The 21,646-nt window shown below is 40.4% G+C and overlaps 1 protein-coding gene across 11 annotated transcripts in view; it reads right to left on the reverse strand.

Moving 5' to 3' along the window:
• The window catches only part of LOC310900087 (uncharacterized protein), a 129,951-nt gene that overhangs the window by 94,977 nt on the left and 13,328 nt on the right, over window positions 1-21,646 (reverse strand). For all 11 annotated transcript variants that reach the window (XR_014584817.1, XR_014584818.1, XR_014584819.1 and 8 more), the window contains exon 3: window positions 9,651-9,756. The gene's annotated coding sequence lies outside the window, so the exon portion shown is untranslated. The remainder of the gene's footprint in view (window positions 1-9,650; window positions 9,757-21,646) is intronic.

The raw sequence follows: 21,646 nt of genomic DNA on the forward strand, positions 1-21,646 counted from the left end.
AAGACATCAACAAACAGAAATAATCTGTTCAATTCCCTAAGTACAGATCGGTGGCTTTTTTTTAGCATCAGATTTAACCAATAAAATATTTTCTTAAGCTTTAAGTAAGACTACCTTTATCATTCAGGATAGATAACTAATAAAAAACGTTAAGCTGTTTTTCCATTGTAATTGGATTCCAATTTCAGTCCAATTAGATCTTGACACAAATTAATCTTCTGATAAAAATGAACCCATGATTCTCTAGTATAATAAAAAGTAAAAATTAGGAAACTACATCCTTGCTTGACTCAAGCCGATACAGATATAAGTAGTACATCTCCCTGGTCAGGAGTAGTAGTATACTTAGCATACTGACCTGTATGTATTAACCAAAAAAAGAGGGATGTGGTGATCACCAAAATAAAATTAGTATTTCCTTAGCAATTTAAAATGTAACATTGTATGACAAGATTAAAATAGATTAAAAATCACATTTCCTGTTTCTAATATAAGTCTTTGATCTGAATACATATACTCTTGCAAAATCCTGTAATGGAAATAAAATTGGACAAAGAAATTGGATTTTAACTGAATTTGTTAATCCAAAGGACAGGATAATGAATCTGATGGATTACATTAATCTTCCTCGAGTTACATGGTGCTCAACAGTGAGAAAATTCTTGATTTGCAATGGATTTTCCTTTGACTTAAACTCTTCCTTATGAAAACAGAAGTTTAGTTAGAAAAGCAAACCTGAAGCCTTCCCCTTTCCTTACTCCAGGCAGTTGAGAAACCTTACTAAGTACCACCATTCTTTCTGATCGGTGACACATATGAGAGACAGGGAAATATTTTTGGCCTTAGGTCTATGCACATGAACATATTGGAAAAGAGGTCTCTCCTACCTGGCAGACTGATTGCCCAGACTGCTACAGTTCGAAAGGATTCCCTGAAATCACTCAAATACAGTTTTCAGATAGCTGGCATTTAAAAAGAAATCATGGTGTTGCTAAACATTAAAGAATACCATCACACAACTCAAAAAGCTGAGATTTTAATTGAACAAATAAAAAGAAGAGGTACTGCATTTTTCAAATCACACTGAAAAATTATAAATTATATACTTGTAAGACTAGAACAGGGTAGAGAAGAGAACTTCCAGCTTCCAAAAATTTCTTGATTCTGAACCCTAAATTGTCAAACCTTTACTAGTCAACAGACTGAGTACTGCTATTGTAGCTCAGCCCTGGATTTAAGATTTTAGATCAAAGATACTGTTCTAGTGAAAGGTTCAATACCTCATTTACAAGCAGATGGAAATATTACTTTCAAAGAATTGTTATTTTTGTATCCAAACTGTTGTTTTTTAGCAGAAATCATTTTCATTTCTCCACAGACTCAGACAAGAGGGAAAAGACTTCCTAACAAACATCTTCTCTAAGGAAGGTAGGGGACATTTAGAATCAATTCAAGCAGAAGGTATCTAAGCATCAAAAGTTTGATTTTCTCTGAAGGCATCAATCTTATTAGTTTACTCATCTCATTCCCTAGTGTTTACTCATCTCATTCCCTAGTGTTTTATCTGCTTTATCTTTAGACAAAAAGCTGTATTTTGAATCTATTGAAATCATCATCAGAAGTCCCACTACCTTCTCCAGGGTCTGCAGCCTATACGCTTTGAGGCAGAGCACACAACGCTGCCTTGTGCAATGCCACACACCCTGTCAGCACTAGAAATAACAGAAACCTCTTCTTGAGATAGTTCTAAGACAAGAGCATCAATGTGCTTGGGAAACAATACAATATAGTAGCTCTTTTTCAGACATACAGGATTTAATGCCGTTCTTTCAGTTCATGACAATGAAATGTTTAGTTGCACTGTTGCATGCCAGGCTCTATGGTATCTCCAGCAGAGATACCAGCATTGTGGTATGGTATCTCCATGCATGTATGTGGTATGGTATCTCCAGCATTTCCCATCCTGGGAAATGTTCCAGCTGAAACTAATGGAAACAAGGGGAGCACAACAGCTCAGAAAATCAGGCAACTTCTTCAGAACACAGCAGATTCAGATGCAAGTGGATGAGCATTCTCAAACTTTTTTTACTGGTAAGGATGAGCAGTCAAAACACATTGGAGATGACTGCTATATAAAAATAGACTCAGTATCCCTCAGTGGAGCCATTTACTTTACTACAGACAGATTCTTCTCCTAGGGACCCCTTTGTCAATTCTACCTATGTACAAATACAAGCAGATACTTAACAAAAGCCTAAATATATTTGTTTGTGCTACTCTGGTAGTAATTGCATCGAGAGTATGATGGCTAGAAGCTTTCCTCTGACCCTTCTGAAGACTTTTAAAAAGTTTTTCTGTCTTTGATGTTTTATCCAAGTGAATCAAAAAACTGACTAGATGTACTGGTACCCTCAGCCACTGTCATCCTTCTGATCTATTGAATAATCTCATTTCTTTCCCTTTTAACCCTCTTACAGTACAAGAGTATTTGTTTTCCATCAGCTATTTACCACAACTCTGTACGTGTACAAGCCTCATTTTTTTTTCTCTACATGTTTCAGCAGCTTTTTCTTAATTTTAAGCCTAAAGTCTGTGAGCAAATTTCGGATGGGTATTTTGTGCTCTTTTGCACTCTCTTCTCTCAGGGGTGACTGATCCATCCAGTCTTAATTCCACAGGTCAGTAGGATTCACTTGACTCACTTGCAAATGACTTAGTACTTCCACTCACATTGCCATCACTCAATTTTTTTCTATCCACATATTTTGATTTTGTCAAACCAGCTCCATTGGATTGATGACAGGAACATGGATCTGTCACGGAAAGTACCCATAAATAGTTTAAGAACAGCTAACAGTTAGCAGTTTAAGAATGGTAGGATTTGTCCTACTGTAAAGTTGGAAGAGGTACATCTACACAAGACAAGCTTCTCAATCATGCTGAGTTGGAAGTTCAAGAACTGACTTTGCATGATTTAGTTAGATTTGCTGCAAGGCCAGAAAACTTCAATTGTGGTCAGGTCTACTAACATTTTATGGGCTGACTTTTGCATGTGTTCTTCTGATTGATGTGCATTTGCTGTTTCCAAGAAAGAACAGATGCTGTCTTAGGGTGGTGGTTCTGGCTGTATTCCATTTCAGACACCTGCCAGCTGCTATACTGGAAGAATTTTCTCTCTGAGGGTGAACAAGAACATGTATGACAACAAGAAATCACTTTTGTCCCTTACTATAATCCAGGAATCATCAAAGATAGGGGAGCCATTGAAAAAAGACTGCCTGGGACAAAGTCAGGCAATAATCCTGGACTAGCATGGTGTTTCCTCAGGTCCTGGAAAGAGAATGGAAAGTATAGCCTGCCTGTCATTTCACTGACCATACTTTACTCTCTTCTCTGAAACCTAATCAATAATTACAGATTGATTAAATGCATTTGCAAACTCCATCTGTCAGAATTCAACCTGGGACATGATAGTATTCTCAGATGGCAACATCCCGTGAAGAAAAACAAAAATCAATGACTATGACCTTTCTGGCCTCTGTTAAGGACACTACCTGGCTGCATTCTGCATTTTAAATTCTATTTTCCAATATGGTTAATTTTTTAATGGTATTCCTTCTGAGACTCTGGGGAATCATGGGACTGCTTTGCTTGTTCTCCTTTGGGAATCTCAAGCTGATCTGCCATGTTCTAAATCATTTCTCACAGTCAGGCCCTATTAATCACCAGGACTTTGCACAGCTGGGCATCATATTCTCTGTTGATAATTCCATATATTTCTACAGGGCTGGAAGGATCTTCAAGTGCTTTTAAAATTATGTAACAAATCATCCTTTTCACACAGAAATCAACTCAGGTACAAACAAACTGTAACAACTTTCAGGATAGGGGTCAATATCTTCAGTGATCCTGCAGTATATAGAACTATGGGGTCCTCGTTCAGCCCTGTGGTTTTACCTCCTCTATAGAACGAAGTAAATCAAAAGAATAATGCACACACATATTTCCACCTGACTGACTGTGTATAACCCAAGTGGATGGAGGATGAAGAATTAGCTTTTTCTTCTGAAAACAAGCTGGAAACACAGCTTTAAAAATATTTAAGACACAGAGATGGTTCATAGGAATGGCAGCTCCATGGATCCACTTCAGAATGCCAAGACATCCCAGCATCTTTCGCATCCTGCCATGAAAGACCATGCTCCTTGTCTGCCTTCTTCCTGCTCAACAACAACCGTCCTTGGAAGGTGTAGTGCCATAACACAAAGGAGAATTCCATATGTTCTCTGCTTTCTGGCCTGATGAGGAACAGATACTGTTGAGCCTCAGGAGTCAGCTCACCCAGTGACAGCAGCTGCTGAAATGGGGTATGTACCGAACAGCTGTACAACAGCTATACATAGCCATGTTAAGACAAAGCTGTAGCTATAGCAGCATGGCCAAAGAAGTGGAATGACTTCACATGACCCTATGCAAACACACGTCCTATACATCAGACAGCAGGCATCAATCTCTCTGACCTCTTTGACTCAGGAAGGAGTATGTCAAGTTCGCTTCCCATAAAAAGTGCTCAGTGCCTCTGTGCTGTTAGGCTGGGGATGAAACACTGAAGGAGCCACACATACTTACATGCCATGCATGGAATGAAGGAAACTCACAATCTCAGGCAGACTGACACCTCTGGAGAACAGCAGAGCAGACCATTTAATATAAGCATATTACAGTGAGTGCACACTTGGAAAGAAGACAAACACTCAAGAGAGAGCAGAAGTAAAACAACACAATGCAAATTCTTTACACATCTTCTAACTATCGGGAAATCAGAAGGTCCAAGCAACAGGAGAATGAGTCCTCTGCTTCTACAGAACAAATTATTTCCGAGCAGGCTTGAAAGATAAGGCAGTCCAGAGCATTATGGATGAGAGATATTTATCTTTAGGTAACTAACAACAGCCTGACTAAAGGCATAAGCTTAGCTGCCAGCAACATCTCCATAACTGCTGGGAGTCATCTCTACATACAATGAATAAGTAGATTTTAGAATCAGGAAGGCAAACAAAGGAAGTCCAAACATCCAGTGCAGGTAGCAGTTTGCACCAAGAGCCTGATGGATCACATCAACTCTATCCCTCCATCACCATGGACAGTATTTCTCCTGCTCAGGGGAGAAATAAAATGTCTACGTAATGTGGGTGTGCATGGGTTATCCTTCTCTGTTCCTTTGAACAACTTTGCAGTATGGAAAATTTGCTAAATAATAGTATTCAATTCTAAAATAGAGTAAGAATCCCCCCTCTGTTTGGGATTCAATATCATTCCCATTGCCCTGTCTATGGAGGTCACCTCCTTGTTATCAGTTCCCACTAATTAAAAGATTAGGAGATCAGGAAAGTCACCCTGAGGAATCAGTTATTACTAGCAGTAACAACAGCTGACAAAGTGGCAGGCACATATGACAAAATATCCTAACCCCCTTCTGTCTACACAGCCTCCAAGTTCATCAGAAGGGACTGTAAGGGACTGGACACAACACTTAGCATGATCATTTTTGCTTCTGTGGCCTACAAAATTCATTTCCACTCTCCCAGTGAATTTACTGCTAATGATGTTTCATCAAGAACTGCTTTCCAAATGACTGGCGTATGCAAGCCCATGTTGCCAGCAGCAATCTTCACCCTCACTAAAGCAATTATAAGCTCAGTTCATTCTTCGATGGCACATACACATGCGTGACGAAGGCCTCTGCATCCAATTGCTGGGTCACTGATTGGCAATAACATATGAACCCATGACAGGTTGTTTCTTTTCATTTTCAAGGCAGCACCAGATACTTTATGTTTAGACTGCATGGCTTCAGCATAGTGATGGTGGCATTGTCTGTTCCTAGTGCCATAAAGGAGACCACGTGAGCCTCCAATTGTTTTAACATTCGGATAGCGTTGGAGAGGCTCTGGATTTCTTCTGCTGATGCTGTTGCTCCCACAAACTAACAATGCATCCTCTATCTAGCCCTGCAATTGTTTCATTGATGCTATCATGTCAGGGAGCAGAAGCCACGGCTTAGGCATGAATTAAGAACGAGGACTCCCAAGGCAAAGCTCAAACACCTTGGTGGAAGCAGTAAGTTCCCCTCGCTGTTCTGAGGATCTGAGCCTCTTCTTTTCCCTTACAAACTTTCCTCTCTGGATTTCCCAGTCACCTTGCCCAATTCGACATCCTACTCTGTGATTCTGTGAGCTTATTCCATGCAAACCACTAGCCCCCAATGTTAAAGACTTCTCACAACATTAACCTTTCTTGAAAGTGCTTTGAGAGTCATGGATAATAAGTACTATGAATTGCAAAATACATTAAGTGTTTTGGAATCATTTCCACATGACTTGGTTGACAGTGGGCCTTCTCTCTCACAGTCGGGCTCGACACCTATTATAAAACACTCTTATAGTCACAAACTACCTCAAAACAATTTCCAACATGAAATATCCTGTTACGTTTTGTGTTTGCACCACTCTCAGCCACAACTACAGGAACATTCTTGCAGTAACACACATGGGAAAAGAAAGCAGATTTCCTTGCTAGACATGAACAATAACTCATAAAACTCTCAGTAGCTATAAAGAGATTCCTGAGAACCACTTTTCTTACACCAGACAATGACAGCTTTACACCAAGAATCATGCATGGGGCCAAAGTCTGCCAACCTGACACGAGTGGAGTTCCAAGCACTCCAAATGGAGCCACTTATGACAAAGCAGAACTGAGCCTGTTCAAACATCAGGGAGACCTGAAACAGGACAGCATCTTAAAGGCTCCTGGCAAGAAGTTTACCAAAGAGAAAAAAGATACTCTCATAGCAATAGAAAAATAATGAACTGTCTAGATCAGGTAAGTATGCTCCTGTCTATACTCTCATAAATTGAAAACAGAAATACTTCCACAGGAATTAAAAATAATAATAATAATAATAATAATAATAATAAGTAGAGTTCATCAATCCGAAGACAAAAAACCCCTGTCTCCCACTTTACTGAGAAATATCAGAAACATAAACAGCTTAGCACAACTAGTTCTATTACTATCCAGAGTTGATTTTTTTCAATGTAAAGTTCTTTGAAACAACCAGACCTACAGACACCCAGCTTGTTCATCTTCACCGGACTTTCTAAGAGGACTGACTGACAGCCTGCTTGGTAGAAAGACTGGCAGTCTTCCATGATAAAGTCTTTATGTCTGGGTCTTGAAATTAATAGCTGCAGCCACTGAACCAAAAGAATTTTGTTCTAGTAAAAACTGTCAAGCTGATAACTCTGGAGACTGAGGTGTCTCATTTATTCACAGAACAATTAAATTATAGAAGGCACAGGGCACATTCCTCCCAACTATGCCTTTCAGATGTTACACCAATAAAATCCTTGTTCTGAGGCATTTCTGTTGGGATGAAGGTGGATTTTTTCACGGCTATGGATGAACCTGTCAATGGAAAGGGGCAATTAGTACAAATCCCTGACTGTAGATGTGCAATGGGAACATCTGTCTCAGCAGGAAAGACTGACATCCAAGACATTTTGCAAAAGCCAGAGAACAGGCAACAGATGGCAGCAATTTTCAGTCTCCAGTGACCGGCTTGGAGTCTTTTCTGGCTAGCAACTGTGAATGGCTCAATTATCTGGCCAGTTCCCTCAGACTTCAGCATCTATCTAAAGCTAAGAGAAGTGCACATTTGGTGAAAATTGTTTTTAAAATTATGTAATATAAACAGGGCTAGCAACATCACTCAATTCCCATCACGTTCAATGGGAGAGCAGGGATACTTAACTAACTGCTCACAGGCTCCGACCTGTGTCTTGTCCAGTGGTCAGACTGGTGATGTACCTGCTAAGTTGGAAGACCCACATTTTACAACAGGGTTCTGTCTTTCTACCAGGGGTCTGACAGAGGTACAAAGAGACCAAATAGCCCAACAAACAGATGATTCAGCCTCCAGAAAAAAAAAAATGCAGCAATTTTTTTGCCTCTTATTTTATGCACCTTTAATACTTCCTGTACATGGAAACATACAAAAGCACATAACCACGAGTACTCCATCTACCCAATGATAAAACCAACCTACTGCTTGAAGACCTCCCCCCTCCCAAATCCACCAAGCAAAACACAGGCAAAGAAACATTTAGGATTCCTGGCAAACTACTCCTTTCCCAGCACACACTAAACAAATCCTTGCTATCTAACAGGATGAGAGGATGAATTAACATAACCACTTCTCCACACAGCAATTAGCAAATGAAATCAAAACAAAGGAAATGTCCTCCATTAATCTTTCCCTGCCAAAGAGCACCCGACTGCCATATAATCCACAGCAATTAGCCAAATAATGGGAGCGCAAGAGATTTATCTTGAAGCAGGAATTAGGGAGGGCACGATTAATGTACTGTACATCAAGAGTACAGGCAAAAGCTGGTGATCCCTCCGTGCAGGGTTGTTTGAGGAAGCTGCAAAGCTTAGTAGCCTGGAACCAGGTTGTAGCACATACCCCCCAAAATTCCCCTTTAACACATCCAGTGTAAGCCTGACTAGCAGTGATTGCATATGGTAGGATCAGAGTTGTACCCAGACTTTAAAATCTCAGTGGTGCACCTAGGAGCTTGCCACTATCTTCAGTTAAAAGAGGCATTTGGAAGGAGGATTTGAAAATAAATAAATAAATCAATAAATCTGCAGGCATGCAAAAGAGGGTGCAGTAAATCAGTAGAGATACTGATGGTATGTCCCAGCTCACAAGCAGGACCCACCTGCTCCACTGGGCTTGGTACTATTTACCAGGGAAGTTATAAGCCAAAACTCAGGACACGTGGTCCCTTTGGCAAAAGACAAAGCAGAGTAACACCAGACTCCTGCTTTTAGTATTCACACCTACACTGTCTCTCCAATATTATTCTGCTGCTTAACAGGATGATGAGAAATATTTTGCAGATCTTATTTTCTAACTGCCGCATGGTCTTGCTTTGTGCTACAGAAGAGCTGTCATGTTCTAGCCAGTTTGTTTTCTCCAGAGTCCCACGAAACGGAGTACCAAACATGGAACAGCTTGCAGGGACACCACAAAGCTCTTACACTCACATTTGTATCAGTAATAGGGAGAAAATGAAGAGACAAAATCAACAATGCAGAGAGAAACAATCTTTGTTCTAAACACTGCTGTTAGGCAACATGAGCCTAAAGGCATTTGGCTTCTTTAGCACAATTAACAAGAAGTCCCAAAAAAAACAAAAAAAAAAAAAGAGCAATACACTTAAACATTACAAAGCAATAAACTTAAACATTACACATTATGATAAACACACAGGTTTTCTATCATCCAACAGGCTGGCACAGAAGAAGACATTTAAGGAGATTTGCAAAGATGAAGAGCTGTGCCAAAAATGTCTGTGCCAAAGTGTTATTGTGGGACAGTAAACAATTTATAGGCCTGTGACATTAAATGCAATAGGACCCAGACTCGGATATGGACTTATCCGAAGACTTATTTCCAGAATACTTTCAACACTACAGAAAATGAGACTTTAGCCAAAAGGAATAGGAAGAGTCCAAACTGCCTACTGCTAAAATCAGTGCTGAAGTGGTATGCAAATACTGTCTTGTCATCAACTTACCAGGCAAGCCAACAGGGAACTTGCTTTGGGCAACTGGTCTCACATAGATGTTGCTGTTAATGAGGCTTTCAGGTATTCAGACAGCTCAAGAGAAACTCTGAGGGCTCTGTAATGAGATAAATTTTTAAATGATCCGATTTAATCATAGATGTGAACTTCATTCTACAATAAGCCTAGTAACAGATATAGTACTCCTCCACTAATACACGGCTTCACAGATTCTATCAGCTGCCATGTTGCTGCATCTTTTCTGTGCTCTAGACCTGTGTCTGATGTCTTTCACACCGCAAATATAATAGAAATAAAGTCGATACAGGGTGGATGCACAAGGCATTCTTGAAAAAGCCTGCATGGACTCACATTTCTACACCTGTGATCTTTCAGTTGACTTGTTTCAATACAACAAACTTGATTCCAAAATCCAGTCCCTCTCCTAGTCCCAGTATATCATACTTGTAATCAGGAAAAATCATGTACCTTGCAGGTGAAGAATATTACTTGTAAGTGAAAAAATATTCAATCCATGTTCATCTAGAGGAGTTACTAACATTTCACACCATGGCTGAGACTCTACTTAGTAAAAACATTTCTGTTTTCTTTCCCCTTTACTTCATCTTTGTATCTTACTTCTTTTCTTTCTCCTCCCTTCCTTTCCTATCCCCTCCCTTGCTTTCTCTCCAAAAAATCTTTTCTGTTATTCTGTCCTTTAAGCTGCACAAGAAGGACATGTTCAATCCTGAACTATATTGTATAGATCTTTTGTATGTGCTTAGCATACTCAAGAGTGGGGGTGTGAGGTAGCAAAAGCAAGGGAAGCAAGAAGCTACATGAAACTTCAACTCTCTTGATGTTCTCACGGCTGTAATCCTTCCCATTTCCCTCGAGTTTTATCAGCTGACCTAGCAGGGTCACTTTGCCCTGGTTGTGGCTATTTGATACGGTTTCCCACAAAATCAGTTGAGCTGTTTCTCTCTCTCACATAGAACTGCCTTCACCATTGTTCCCATGTGTCTCTTTCCTTTTTGAACTGTTAATGTACTGTGCTTCCTAATCATCGGTATTTTTACAAAGAAATGATATAACAGAACAGAGGATACCATTTCTGGTCTCCTCTTTCCAGCATACAGCAGTCATTTGCCAAGTCCTGTGGACTAACTTATCTTCAACTTGTTTGCTACTTTCCAACAGATTACCATGTTTTTGCCACCTTGCACTGGGGATCCTTCTAAATGTGCATGAGAAGACAACAGCAGGTGACCCTCGGTGCTGCCTTCTGGGGCATCCTTAACAGCAGCAACACAAAAAGATTGCGCCAAACTGTTCATCCCTTAAGCAGACCTTTCCACCTTCTCCCACAGCCTGCCCATTACGGTCAATACATTCTCATGACACAGATCAGCACAGACCTGCCAACAGAGCCCAGCACAACTTCATCTAGCCACTTAGAGCAGTTTTTCTGCCAGCATTTGTTTCAAGGGAAGGGAGAAAAGAATGGCATTCAGCCCGTTTACTTGCCCAACTGCCTCACAAAATCGAAATGGTGGGCAGAGCCTCCAAGATGGTCATGTTATGGCTGCAAGGCAATCTTTCTAGCTGTTTTGCTGTAAGCAAACCAGTGGCAAAGAAGTTGTTGTAATAAATTTTTAGTCACTGGGGTATTAACAGACTTTTCCCATGACCCACTCCTAAATCATATTTGTAATGCCTGTCTCATCACTTAGACCAGCCTTTGTTTTAAGTTCCAACATTGCTGGCTGAAACTCTTTCAATATGAGTGCTCTCATTGTCATCCAAATATAGGGATGAATTTCCAAACCTCCTTGTTCACACAACATAAGCAACAAACACGGTGGAACCCTGACAGCCAGAAGAGCATGGCCTGGTGGTATTTAGTCGGGCCGAGGCTGAACAAAGCTACAACCACACAAGGAAGTCTCGATTGTGTGTACTTGTGCCCCTAAGCAGGGACGTTGTTGTACATTAATTTGACAGCAAGAAAATAGAGATCGGTTTAAAAAGAAAGCTGTATGTCACAATTTTCATCCTAACAGACAGATTTGGGACAAAATCCTCATAATACTGATTGTTGAGATTCTCCTTTGTGAAAGTGTGACAAATCTTATAGCGCATGGGGGGGATATTTTTTAACAGAGTCAACATACAGATGGATGGGTTTTTAGAGAGACAGAGACAGAAATATATATATTTCAGCCAAATACAAAGAGGGAGAAACTGCCTGGAAAAAAATAACTGAGAGTAACTCAGCACGGCTTGGTATTGGGAGCTGAACTTGCAGCTTTGACAAGGCTGACTTTAAGGCGACCTTCAGTGGAGCTCCTTAACAGTGTATGCTGGGCAATCGCTGGTAAATCTTTATTAATTTTAATTGGCGGCACCCATTTATAAGAACCATTAAAAAGGATAAATTGAGCCCATCCGGCGTAATGTCTTTTGTTAATTAGTTTGTCAGCACTGTTTTAATATCCCCTAATGACTTCATATTTCAGGCCTGACATTAAAGGAGACGCTGTGAGAAAGGAAATGGTCTTATCACCGTGTACATTTTTTTCTTTTTTTGAACAAAAAGTGTCCTTCCAGGCCTGACCAAGGTTAGGTGTCATTTAATTCAGACAGACAGGTACCACAAGACTTGGAAAGGCCCTATCACCCTATCCAAACTTCACCTTGCTACTTACCTGCATGCTCTGCTGAGATTTTCTCTCTTTAGAGACCTGTACAACAGCAGAAGAAATTCAAAATCATGTGTCACTAAATTCCCACCCTCCATAGCTTGTCATGGACAAGTCTCCAGTCTCAAAGCACATTCATGTGAGAAAGATAGGGGAGAAGCCTGAGACAGAATCGCAGTAATGTCTCCCTTAAGTACAAGCAAGTTAAACCCCAGAAAGCTGAAGGTCTTTTGATTCACAAGGACATGCACAGCACCAATAACCCAGTCTATCTTGGGGGACACAGTCTTACAGGTGAGAAGCTGAAAGGACCAAGTGCATCAGCAAAGAATGCTTCATGTGGGTTAAATGTTGAACTAGATGATCTCACAGCTCTTTTCCAACCTAAATTAGTCTATGTACAAAACTGATTTGCAAAAGAAGATGAAGAATAAATTATTTCTCCAAGTATGATGCTTGGGCTGGAATAAAGAGAAGAGAGTAAATCTGTGATTTTGGTTTCAACAGTTCTGTCCTTCCTCCCTGTCATGGTTTTGACTGGGACAGAGTTAATTTTCTTTGTAGAGGCTCACACAATGCTGTGTTCTGGATTTTTTAACAAAAAGAGTGGTGATAACATACTGATGTTTTTAGTTGTTGAAGAGCAGTGTTTGCCAGAGCCAAGAAATTTTCTGCTTCTCATGCTGCCCAGCCAGCAAGGAGGCTGGGGGTGCATCAGGAGCTGGGAGGGGACACAGCCAGGACAGGAGACTGACCAAGGGGATGTCCCACACCATATGGCACATGCTGAGCATGACAGTAAAGAAGAAAGGAAGTAAAGAAGGAGGAAGGGGGGACGTTTGGAGTGATGGCATTATGCATGATGAGCCCTGCTTTCCTGGAAGTGGCTGAACACCTGCCTGTTGATGAGAAGTAGCAAATGAATTCCTTGTTTTGCTTTGCTTGTGCATTCTGCTATTGCTTTACCTAGTGAACTGTCTTTATCTCAACCCACGAGTTCTCACACTTTCACCTCTCTGATTCTCTCCCCCATCACACCTGAGGAGAGTGAACAAGTAGCTGGGTGACACTTAGCTGCCTGCTGGGGCTAAACCACAACTCCCCTGTGCGCATCTTGTATTTCTTGGAATAGCACACTCAAACTGCAAGCTTGGAAGATGGGAAAGTTGGATCCAGTTACAAATGTTAGAAAAACAGGGGTTTTGTACTTCTACTAGATCTTACTAATATTTTAGATCTTTATGTCTCAAATAGGTTATGCAGGTGTTTTTTTTTTAAGTTTAATTTTATGTTAGTTAATAAAAGCAACTTTTCTTCACTATGAGGGTGGTGAAGGACAGGATTAGGTTGCCCAGAGAACCTGCGGATGCCCCATCTCTGGAGGCGTTCAAGGCCAGGTTGGATGGGACTTTGGGCAACCTGGTCTAGTGGGAGGGCAGAGGTTTGGAAATAAATGGTCCTTAAAGTCCCTTCCAACCCTCTATGATTCTGTGGTGACTAGCTCAAACTTGTAATCCTCTCTCCAGAATGTGTGTGCACTTGATAAGTTTTATTCAAATAGGAAGCGTATAAAGTAAGAGTCAAGATAAGGGTCAACAGTAGCCATAATAAAAGGCAATGAAACCTATTATTGTCCTGAAGTTTCTTTTATGGGGTTGACCATGTTTTCTTAGGCACCATTCTCTCTCTCCTCTCAGTTCTGCCCCATATGAATGTCTCTGAGCTGAGGAATGCTGGAATTATTCACCCAGGGAAGCATTTCCTTACTGTGGGGTCTGCAGCACTGAAATTTTTATCCCTTCTTAGTCTTGACAGTGCTTGATCAAACAGATTGGGAGATCCTCAAATAATGTTCACTGTCAGTGAAGGGCTTTGTCTTGAGGGATAGAATCTATTAGTTTGTTTTTATTGAGGATTTCAGCTGGTAAGCAATATGAGGAAAGTAACATTCTCCACCAGTTAACACCACACCTGATGCTTTGATGTCTGGTGTTAGTTAAGTTCACATGAGGGTGAAGTGAGTAAGACAGAAACAGATCATAAAAAAAAATAGTTTTTCCTCTGTCTTACATAGCTTTGTAAACCAGGAAGAATTTCAATAATTTTAAGGTGTTTGCATTTACACTGGTAATAGTAAAAGGAAAATTAAATCTTTAGCTGACAAAATAGTATTATCTTTTCTATGAAACTTTAGGGTAACCCATAAATGGCTCTTTATAAGCACTATTCTGAGAACTGTAAAGAGGCATGTTCCACTTTGCTAGATCACCTTTCTGCAAAAAACAAACAGGTAATAACTGTAAAGACTGAATCAGTTATTAGTTTTATTACTGAGCAAAATCCTTGCCTCAAAGTCAACGGACATCTTGCAGTAAAGGTCTGAAGAACTAACCATTTTTACTTTTTCCATGAAAATTTAAGGCTAACGATTTCACCACTTTTTTTTTTTTTGGCAGATGCAGACAGCACTTGAATATTAAAAGCTGCTCTGTGATGTCCCAAAAGCCATCCTACCATCATTGCAAGACTGTGCCTTATTTCATGTTTCATGCAAATTTATTTTTTTTCAGGGGACTGCTAAAACCATGCCCTATGTGAAGCACACAGTAAAAGCCTGCCTAGGGTAAAATAGGTATTCCCAGCAGGATGAACACCTCTTTGAATGAACTGCCTTTGCAGCTAAATAGAAGTCTTATGTTTTTCCTCCAACCAGCCTGTCTCTTGTGCACTGATGTGCTCTACAGAATTCAGCCTTTCATAATCAAAGCTCTGTGCTACACTGCCAGTATAGTTGGTACTTACTCTCCATTTTGCAGCTCTGACAAATACAAATTTACATAATAGTCTTTCATTTCTATAAAACACCATCCTTCATGATGCATATAGTTTCAGTTTTCACAACAGAGCAAAAACTTGTATTTCCACTGTCCCAGTATTTTCAGCTTTTGTTATACAAAAAATTATACCTTCATAAGTTTCATTTTTGCTACCTAGAGAGTGACAAGAGATTTTCTTCATATGCATTAATTAAATGACCACTGAAACTCAGCTGGGAACTGAGAAAGAAGGAAACATATATTCCTGGTTTTCGTTACATGTAAAAGCCCTGGAATTATATCTACCACTGCCAAAATGTAGCAAACTTGGGCCTAGGACTTCCAGTCTATTCCCCTACATGTTGCAACATTATTTTCACCAGTTGATATCTTTCCTCATTTCATATAAAACTTTCTGTCCTCCTGTACCTCATTCTTGCTTCCTGTCTTCAAAATTTAGGTATCTGATAATCAAATTTCCAAGTACTAATAAAATTTTTATATTTTCATAGAATAAAATTTAAAAGTTTCAAAATGCAGAGCTCTTGACCTTAATAAACCACGCAACTAGCACATTTCAGGTACTTTAATAAATATTTAATACTTTACAGTAAATTGCTAATAAATCTATTTTTTATCCAAAATACAGCTTGCAAAATTCAATCCCTCAAACATACAACTTAGCACCTAAGAAACGTGGCACCCATTACAATAACCTGACTAGTCAAAAATTAGCCTATACTGTTAATTTTAGAAGTATGGATGAACAGAACTACTGGCAGGCTCAGTTCATGACATCCAGACCCTGTTCATTCCAGCACAAGTTCCCTGAGCTCCAAGCTGGTTCTGGCCTCTTTACCTGCCAGGAATCATTGAGGAATTTACATGGATTTATCTGTGTGTCTGGATTATTTAGTATATATGTTGAAAATTTTCCTTTCCCTAACAGGGTATAAAGCTGGGGGAAGACAGAGATCACAACCGCTATTTACAAGAACACCTTTTTCTTAATAAAGTTATTATTAGTAGTAGAATTAAGCTGCTACTTATAACAGCAGATAACTACACACAATGCATTCCCTTCACACAGTTCACTCTTTCACACACCATGCACTAACTTGCAGTTTCTGGCTGGAGCAGCAGCTGAGAGGCCAACCCCAGCTGTCACCTCACAAGTGGAGGATTGTACTCTCAGTGGCTTCCAGGCAGGTGCTCGGAGAGCGCAACAAGGGGTCCCCTGTTTCTGCTGCTCTATGTATTTACCTGTAGTCCTTGTCTGCAGATATCAGCTACCACAGCCTCAGATGTGGTATGAGTCATGCGACCTGCTGTTGATCCTGTTGTTTGCCCGTGGCCTTTGACAGATTTGGCTGACTCTCATGCTAATTTATCAATGCTTGTGGATTTGATAGCATGACTAGCCTCTGGAGCTTATCAGTTTTTGGGAGACTTTCAGACATGACCTCTCAGCATATACTTTTCCCCTCTTTCACTTACCGTCTTCTGGTGCCCATTCCCACCCCACATCCATTAAATGCCTGCAGAACCTACACCCTCAGAAGGAGCCTTTACAACACACACACACAGGAGTTTTTGGTACTTCCGTAGAAAAGCAGAGCTATGAGGCAGGATAATGTGAGCTGTACTGCTACTTGCAGTAGATCAAGGAGAGCCAACCAAAAGGAGACCTACCAAAATTAGAGTAAAAGCTACAAATTGAATTGTTCACAGTGCATATGAATCTTTTTTCTTAGGGAAACAGCTAAGAACTATAATGGTAAAACAAAGGTGATGTTGCTCAAGTGCTTTTTTATTAACTGTAGCGAATTGTCTCCCAGCATCTGATAGCTCACCCCCTTCCCTTGTCAACTTTTATTCAAATAAAGCCATACACTGAATAATCTGGATCTGGAGCCTATGTACAACTAGCTTCTTACATGTGTTTTGTATAAGAAATAATCTTACTTCTGCTCTTTAGCCAAAAATCCTGTAATTTTGGAATAAAATTCTTGCTGAGAAGGGGGTACTGAATTGCCACTAGATGGCAGAGAGAGTCCCTGCCTTTAATCTCACCTCGGTAGAAAAAAAAAAAAAAAAAAAAAAAAAAAAAAAAAAAAAAAAAGATCACAGAAGCCCTTTGAAAGCACTGAAAAGGTCTGTCCCTGTCTTCTCCCCACTACGTCATGGATGGGCTTCTCACAACAAGCAGATGATAACTGGGCCAGGGCTAGGTGAAGTGCCCATAGCCAGGTTTTACGTGCACAATTTAACACAGATTGAGCACTATGTTTGGGGAGAGGTGAGGGAGGAGATGCTCTCAGTCTGAACTGTGAAAAATAAATGGTGATGCCAGAGGAGGCTGTAGCAAAGTGAGTGCAGACATCTGCTTCGCTAGCCACACAGTGAGACCAGTGTCAACAGAATGCGCCTCTTGCTTTCTTTGTCAGCAGCTCACCTTCCCAGGGAGAAGAAAATCTGCCTTCTGCTACATTTCACAGGTTGTGGGGGCTCCCATGGCTCAGTACTGCACCAGTCCTTTGGTCAGGGGCATAACCTGTTGGGCTGAGTGAGGCTCCCTGCTTTCCTGACCACTTAGGTTGGTCTAGACACAAATTAACTTAACATACGATACAGGATGAAGAAGAAATTTTCATTCAAATTCATGAATTTACAAATTCATTTCCATGAGCCATTCAGCATACGGACACAGACTTTGTACAAATGGCCAAATATTGAGATAACTTCTGCACCCCAGGCTCTACCCCATGTATTTGAACAATTTCAGCATTTAAATTCATGAGCTTGATATTCTGCCAACTGTCTACCATCTCTTTCACTTCAATGGAATTAGAAAGACATGAAGCAACTTTACAACCTTAAAGGAAGCCATGACTAGTGACCCCTGTCTTTTAGCATCTAATGTCCTGTTTATCACTGCCCTTCCCAGCTTTGCACACTGTTTGGCCATCACAACTGAGCTGAGCTTGTAGCCAGGAAGATTACTTTACACTTAAATTCAAAATGTTTTCTGTCCTGCTCAGTTCTGTTCTGGGGAAGTAGATTAACCTATTTGGTAGTAAAAGTCTTCCAAGTGAAATTTTCATCTTTGCGTTTCTACCTGAACCAGCCCTGCAAATCTCCCACCAGTTCCTTGCTAGTATCCCCCCAGAGAGTCTCACGAGGCCTACTCCCACTGCTCTGTCTCTCTTCAATAAGCAGACAATTAACTTCTAGCTTCTCAAACTGCAGCAGAAGATTATGTAAGAGATCTCCTCTGAGAAATGACCTTTTTACCTCTGTTTTGATGCTGGAACAACTTCATGCATGTATTTTATGTTCCAACAAAAACATAAATTCTGGATGGCTAAGAGAGTCACAACTTCCCTCTGGACTTCTCCCTGCTGTAATAGTGCTACATAAACAAAGGGAGAAATGAATGACAGAGAGTCTGCTTGAAAAGATCCTTTAGAAGAATAAAGATGGTTAATTAAATCAAAAATAAATGTGCTAATGTTTTCTAGACCTGAGAGGAGACTGGCATCTTAGGAACGGCTGGAGAGGCATCAGGTCCTCAGGATAATATTGGCACATAGAAAGGAGTCAGAAAGGCTTAGAGACAACGAAATGTACGTTAAAGAAAGAAGTATGATGTTCTTCCTGGTTCTGGCATTTGTTTTCTTGGGCACCACTCATTGAAGTGAGGGAAGTATTTGCTGAGTATGTAGAAAAATTTAGTGGGTCTGAGGTGCTGATTCCTCAAGCCTAGACACTTAGCGTGCTCATGCCAGGAAAAGTGAAGAAACACTCCAATTCAGTGTACTTAACTCATAATACTTTAACAATCATCAGCGACATCCTTCAGAAGACAGCCTGCACAATCCCATCAATTGGACCAGGAGAGGCAGTGAAAAATCCACTTGGAAAGCATCAAAGTGTGTGGACAGTCCCCACATACTTTGAAGGAGATAGTTCTTTCAGATCCAGTTGTAGCTCAGACAGCTCACAGAAACAGCTCTGCATTTCCCCCATGCAGAATATTAGGGTACTAAGCAATACCTTTCAGAAAGATTCACTAACGCAGTTTTTGCTGTTTATTCTGCACAGAGATCTCATACAAAACTCTCTGCCCTCAGGGTGATACAGTAATACAAGTTCACTCACATGAACTCATTCATGATCTGAGCTGGCAAAAAATAAGGCAGTTCAATTGTTCAAAAACAAAGTATTAAAAAGATAGGAAAAAATTTCACATAATTGATTACAATTGTTTGCACAGTTTTCTAGAGATGGCCTAGTTACATGAAATACAAATAGCCAAATAACTTACATGACGGTAGGACTCCCACATTCACTGACAGCTATGCAGTGACATTGATCAAGTCCCTCTTCATGACAGAATAAACCTGATATTGCCCTCATCCATGCAGAAATAGCAAAGTGGGAACTGTGGATTTTTCTGTAAACTGAAAATCAAACTAATTCAGCAGGAACACTTTGTTACAGTCCATCCAATAAGCATATTATAGATCTTAAAAGAAGGAGGATTCACTTTTCTATTTATACACATCATTTATTTACTAAGTCTTTGAAATCCCTCAGAATCTGATGAAGCACAGGTTGGATAAATGGACTGTGAGTTAGACTGCAAACTTGCTGAACTGTCAGACTCAAGGGGCTGTGATCTATGTCACAAAGTCCAGCTGGAGGCCAGTCACTAATGGTGCACAGCAGGGGCGATATTGGGGCCAATATTAGTTAACATCTTCATTAATTGTCTGGACACTGGGATAGAGTGCACCCTTAGCAATTTTGCAGCTGATACAAAATCGGGAGGAATGGCTGACACACCTGATGGTTGTGTTGCCATCCAGAGGGACCCTGAAAGTCTGAAGAAGTAGGCCAACAGGAACCTCATGAAATTGAAGAAAGGGAAATATCAATCCTGCACCTAGAGTGGAATAACTCCATACACCTGTACAGGCTGGAGGCTGACCAGCTGGAAAGCAGCTCTGAAGAAAGGGACCTAGGGATTCTGGTTGAACATGAGCCAGCAATGAGCCCTTGTGGCAAAGAAGGCCAATGGCCTCCTGTGCTGGATGAGGAACAGTACTGTCGGCAGTCTGAGAGAAGTAATCTTTCCACTTTGCTCAGCACCGGTGAAATCCTACCTGGAATGATGTGTCCAGTACTGGGCTCCCCAGAACAAGGGATATGAACAAACTGGAGCAAGCTCAGTAAAGAGCTACAAAGATGATTAAAAGACCAAAGCTCCCGTCACACGAGGAGAGGTTGAGAGAGGTAGAGTAAACAACTGGAGAAAAGGCAGCTCAGGGGGTATCTTATTAATGTGTACAAATCCCTGATGGGAGAAAGTAAAGACAGAGCTAGATTCTTCTTAGGGGCATCCAGTGACATGTCAAGAAGCAGTGGGTACAAACTGAGATACAGGAAATTACATTTAAGTATAAGAATAAACTTTTTCAGGGTGAGTGTCCAAATATTGGAACAGTTTGTCCAGAGAGGTTATGCAGATAATCTTTGGAGATTATCCAAAAATGTGACTGGACATGGCCTTGAATAACCTTCCTTACTTTTGAACAGACTTTGGACTATATGATCTCCAGGGGCTCCTCAATATTTCTGTGATTCTGTGAGCCTATTCTGGACTTTATCTCAAGATTTATTGCTTTTAGTAGGTAGTAATCCCCATGATGTGGATTGAAGAGAAGATACATAGGAGGTACTTCCTAGAACACACTATTTCATCATAACTTTATTCAATGGTCACATATTGTTCTCTAGATTTGTGTATTCTGGCTGATGCCTCCCAGTATATTTGTATATGCATGTAAGGATTCAGCAGTGTCCCAGATTCAACTTTCTGAGCAATCACAGTCTCATACTCCCCAACTGACAGGTCATGAAATATCCATGTAATGTTGATATCTAGCATAGTTCATGTCAATTCTGAACTTACTGCACCCTCAAAGGTTATTCAGAATGTTCAGGACATGCTGAAGTGCTTTACAGTAGTGAGACACAATCTTTGTTTCAGACTTTTGTGGCTTCTTGTGGGTTGGATGTATCTCATGCATACCTGGAACCAGAGCTTTTGGTTCCATTTTTTCCAAATGATTTCATATGTGGTTCACACATACCTGAATCATCCTGTAAAATGATTCTGTAAGAATGTGCAGTAAACAAGGGCAACCAGACCTGATTTAAAAGCACACAACTGTTCAGAAACAAAGCACCAAAGTAAAGTAATTGCAGCTGATGTTCATTTGTGGATCAAGTCCCAACTAGACTGAAGAATGAATATCCATCTTTGAAGCATTCTGAAGCTGTACTCCCCTACGACAACACAGTTAGCTACATCCTTCCTTTCCTGCTTAAGAAGCAGTGTATTTACTGCATATGAAAAACTTCTGAAAGAAGTAGATGTTATCTTCTTCATCTCAATCAAAATTTTCCTGGTGTAGTATTGCTT

Source organism: Anser anser (genome assembly GCF_964211835.1).
Source record: "Anser anser genome assembly, chromosome: 5".
NCBI lineage: Eukaryota > Metazoa > Chordata > Aves > Anseriformes > Anatidae > Anser > Anser anser.